This window comes from Schistocerca serialis, unplaced genomic scaffold, assembly GCF_023864345.2.
Source record: "Schistocerca serialis cubense isolate TAMUIC-IGC-003099 unplaced genomic scaffold, iqSchSeri2.2 HiC_scaffold_1179, whole genome shotgun sequence".
Classification (NCBI taxonomy): domain Eukaryota; kingdom Metazoa; phylum Arthropoda; class Insecta; order Orthoptera; family Acrididae; genus Schistocerca; species Schistocerca serialis.
The window spans coordinates 35,001-40,000 of NW_026047380.1; the positions used below are offsets into that span (position 1 = coordinate 35,001).

The 5,000-nt window shown below is 51.5% G+C and overlaps 1 non-coding gene across 1 annotated transcript in view; it reads right to left on the reverse strand.

Annotated features, from left to right (window-relative positions):
- The window catches only part of LOC126434012 (small subunit ribosomal RNA), a 1,909-nt gene extending 503 nt beyond the window's left edge, over positions 1-1,406 (reverse strand). Inside the window, exon 1 of the ribosomal RNA XR_007578913.1 lies at positions 1-1,406. This exon is cut by the window's left edge and continues 503 nt beyond it. This is a non-coding gene — a ribosomal RNA (small subunit ribosomal RNA).
- Between the last annotated feature and the right edge of the window lie 3,594 nt (positions 1,407-5,000).

The window sequence follows — 5,000 nt, forward strand, 5'->3', positions numbered from 1 at the left end:
CAGACAAATCGCTCCACCAACTAAGAACGGCCATGCACCACCACCCACCGAATCAAGAAAGAGCTATCAATCTGTCAATCCTTCCGGTGTCCGGGCCTGGTGAGGTTTCCCGTGTTGAGTCAAATTAAGCCGCAGGCTCCACTCCTGGTGGTACCCTTCCGTCAATTCCTTTAAGTTTCAGCTTTGCAACCATACTTCCCCCGGAACCCAAAAGCTTTGGTTTCCCGGAGGCTGCCCGCCGAGTCATCGGAGGAACTGCGGCGGATCGCTGGCTGGCATCGTTTATGGTTAGAACTAGGGCGGTATCTGATCGCCTTCGAACCTCTAACTTTCGTTCTTGATTAATGAAAACATACTTGGCAAATGCTTTCGCTTCTGTTCGTCTTGCGACGATCCAAGAATTTCACCTCTAACGTCGCAATACGAATGCCCCCGCCTGTCCCTATTAATCATTACCTCGGGTTCCGAAAACCAACAAAATAGAACCGAGGTCCTATTCCATTATTCCATGCACACAGTATTCAGGCGGGCTTGCCTGCTTTAAGCACTCTAATTTGTTCAAAGTAAACGTGCCGGCCCACCGAGACACTCAATAAAGAGCACCCTGGTAGGATTTCAACGGGGTCCGCCTCGGGACGCACGAGCACGCACGAGGCGGTCGCACGCCTTCGGCTCGCCCCACCGGCAGGACGTCCCACGATACATGCCAGTTAAACACCGACGGGCGGTGAACCAACAGCGTGGGACACAAATCCAACTACGAGCTTTTTAACCGCAACAACTTTAATATACGCTATTGGAGCTGGAATTACCGCGGCTGCTGGCACCAGACTTGCCCTCCAATAGATACTCGTTAAAGGATTTAAAGTGTACTCATTCCGATTACGGGGCCTCGGATGAGTCCCGTATCGTTATTTTTCGTCACTACCTCCCCGTGCCGGGAGTGGGTAATTTGCGCGCCTGCTGCCTTCCTTGGATGTGGTAGCCGTTTCTCAGGCTCCCTCTCCGGAATCGAACCCTGATTCCCCGTTACCCGTTACAACCATGGTAGGCGCAGAACCTACCATCGACAGTTGATAAGGCAGACATTTGAAAGATGCGTCGCCGGTACGAGGACCGTGCGATCAGCCCAAAGTTATTCAGAGTCACCAAGGCAAACGGACCGGACGAGCCGACCGATTGGTTTTGATCTAATAAAAGCGTCCCTTCCATCTCTGGTCGGGACTCTGTTTGCATGTATTAGCTCTAGAATTACCACAGTTATCCAAGTAACGTGGGTACGATCTAAGGAACCATAACTGATTTAATGAGCCATTCGCGGTTTCACCTTAATGCGGCTTGTACTGAGACATGCATGGCTTAATCTTTGAGACAAGCATATGACTACTGGCAGGATCAACCAGGGAGCTGCGTCAACTAGAGCTGAGCAGCCGGCCGCCCGGGAGTGTGTCCCGGGGGCCCGCGCGAACACGCAAGCGTCCGCTCAATTATTCTGCAAACAGGAGGAGGCTGAGCTCCCCTGCACAACACACCTCGAAACCCTCTCAGGTCCCGGCGGCGCGCAGCGCCGTCCTAAGTACTTGGTCGGGTTCGAGAGAGGCGCAATCGCCCGGAGTTAGGCGAGTAGACGCTTTAGGTGCGACCACCCGTGCTCCCAACTGAGCTTGCCGCTGCCGACAGAGGCCCGGGAGCGTGCTGTCGTGGCATTGCCGGCGGGAGACAACACGCGCCACCTACGGTGACCGGCAGCTCCAACGCCAGCGCCACAGAAGGACAAAAGCCCCACTTGGGTGCCGAAGCGAACTCTCCCAGCACAGCGCACGCGCCAACACGTCCGCACAGCTGCGATACAAACCACCTGCGAGAACCGCTGGGGCGACCGAGCAGCAGACGGCGTCGCGGCGCCGAGCGCCGGGCGGCGGCGCATCCTCAGCGCACACAGTCCTCAATCGGACCAGCACACTGCAGATGGCCACCGCGCTTCGCACCGGGCCCGCGAGGACCTACTTTGGCCGCAAGGCGCCGCGAGCAGGGGGCGCCGGCGCGCAGCTGCGCCGCCTGCCGCGTCCGTCGGCCGGCGCGCCTGCCACTGGCCGCCCCCACCAGCCGGCTGTAGCGCGTGCGCCCACGCACCGCGCTGCCAGCACGCCGGGCGGCCCCCCCTCACCGGCCGGGGACGGTCCCACCCAGCCACCGCCGCGTATCGCCTCACACCCAGATCCCCTTTCGCGTTCGTGGGCATGGTGGGTCCCCTTTCACGTTCGTGGGCATGGTGGGTATCCCTGAAACAACCGGTTAATAGCTCGACCGATCGTCGCCAACACTGATTCACCTCTAGCGAGAACAACCGCACCACAACGGGTTACCTGTTGTTCATTTGCGTAACGTCACCAGCAAACGTAGACGTCCATCGCCATTTGCAACGAGTATTGCATGCCTGTGTCAGGTGTCACAACACACTACGTCTGCCCACATAGACGCAACAACATGTGCACGCCTCGAGAACACGTGGAAGGTAGCCCCCGTACGTATGCGGTGTCCATTGCGCGAACGACTGTCAGCCGGCCTCTGCAGGATGTCGCAGATGTGGAACGCGGTGCAACATGCTATCACGGTGTGTGAGAAGAGACGACTACGTCCGAATACACGCTCCACTACATCAACAGACTGCTCATGCTGATCGCCATCCAGGGCGTCCGTTCCTCCCACACGTCTGAATGGCGTACCACACTGCAATCCAGCTCTTATAGGGAGACGACACGTAGCTGCGTGCACAATATTTGGACTGTATGGTCTGCCGTTGCTAGGCGCAGTCGTCGTACGGTCACACATGTGCCACGATGTATCATTCAGTACATACGGACCAATGTGCAGTACAGTTTGTGGGTTTTGCGTACATCGGCGGACAGGTGACAGGCCGTACCACAACGTAGGCTGAGTACGTCGGCATGCGAAGGGCATTGAACATGCAAACTTCTCAACGACCAGCTTGCGAAGGCAGGGGGGAAGGGGGGGGGGCATGTACGTCCTGCTGCTATCCACATTACAGTGTATAGCAGGAGCATGTGGAAAGTCAGCAACACCTGCAAGGTGTTTAACATGACGCGATACACAGGGGACCGGGCAGTGCGAATAGCGAACTATATTGCGAGGGTTGCGGTTAGGCAACACTACACTAATTTAACGAGTTGCATAACAATTACAGAGCAGGTTCAGCGACAACGTGCGTCAGGTTAAGGCGCAATATAGGTTAGGTTGAGGCACAATATAGGTTAGGTTAAGGCACAACATGGGTTACGTTAAGGCACAAATTGGGTTACGTTAAGGCACAACATGGGTTACGTTAAGGCACAACATGGGTTACGTTAAGGCACAAATTAGGTTACGTTAAGGCACAAATTAGGTTACGTTAAGGCACAAATTAGGTTACGTTAAGGCACAAATTAGGTTACGTTAAGGCACAAATTAGGTTACGTTAAGGCACAAATTAGGTTACGTTAAGGCACAAATTAGGTTACGTTAAGGCACAAATTAGGTTACGTTAAGGCACAAATTAGGTTACGTTAAGGCACAAATTAGGTTACGTTAAGGCACAAATTAGGTTACGTTAAGGCACAAATTAGGTTACGTTAAGGCACAAATTAGGTTACGTTAAGGCACAAATTAGGTTACGTTAAGGCACAAATTAGGTTACGTTAAGGCACAAATTAGGTTACGTTAAGGCACAAATTAGGTTACGTTAAGGCACAAATTAGGTTACGTTAAGGCACAAATTAGGTTACGTTAAGGTACAATATGGGTTAGGTTAAGGTACAATATGGGTTAGGTTAAGGTACAATATGGGTTAGGTTAAGGTACAATATGGGTTAGGTTAAGGTACAATATGGGTTAGGTTAAGGCACAACGTAGGTTAGGTTAAGGCACAACGTAGGTTAGGTTAAGGCACAACGTAGGTTAGGTTAAGGCACAACATAGGTTAGGTTAAGGCACAACATAGGTTAGGTTAAGGCACAACATAGGTTAGGTTAAGGCACAACATAGGTTAGGTTAAGGCACAACATAGGTTAGGTTAAGGCACAACATAGGTTAGGTTAAGGCACAACATAGGTTAGGTTAAGGCACAACATAGGTTAGGTTAAGGCACAACATAGGTTAGGTTAAGGCACAACGTAGGTTAGGTTAAGGCACAACGTAGGTTAGGTTAAGGCACAACGTAGGTTAGGTTAAGGCACAACGTAGGTTAGGTTAAGGCACAACGTAGGTTAGGTTAAGGCACAACGTAGGTTAGGTTAAGGCACAACGTAGGTTAGGTTAAGGCACAACGTAGGTTAGGTTAAGGCACAACGTAGGTTAGGTTAAGGCACAACGTAGGTTAGGTTAAGGCACAACGTAGGTTAGGTTAAGGCACAACGTAGGTTAGGTTAAGGCACAACGTAGGTTAGGTTAAGGCACAACGTAGGTTAGGTTAAGGCACAACGTAGGTTAGGTTAAGGCACAACGTAGGTTAGGTTAAGGCACAACGTAGGTTAGGTTAAGGCACAACGTAGGTTAGGTTAAGGCACAACGTAGGTTAGGTTAAGGCACAACGTAGGTTAGGTTAAGGCACAACGTAGGTTAGGTTAAGGCACAACATAGGTTAGGTTAAGGCACAACATAGGTTAGGTTAAGGCACAACATAGGTTAGGTTAAGGCACAACATAGGTTAGGTTAAGGCACAACATAGGTTAGGTTAAGGCACAACATAGGTTAGGTTAAGGCACAACATAGGTTAGGTTAAGGCACAACATAGGTTAGGTTAAGGCACAACATAGGTTAGGTTAAGGCACAACATAGGTTAGGTTAAGGCACAACATAGGTTAGGTTAAGGCACAACGTAGGTTAGGTTAAGGCACAACGTAGGTTAGGTTAAGGCACAACGTAGGTTAGGTTAAGGCACAACGTAGGTTAGGTTAAGGCACAACGTAGGTTAGGTTAAGGCACAACGTAGGTTAGGTTAAGGC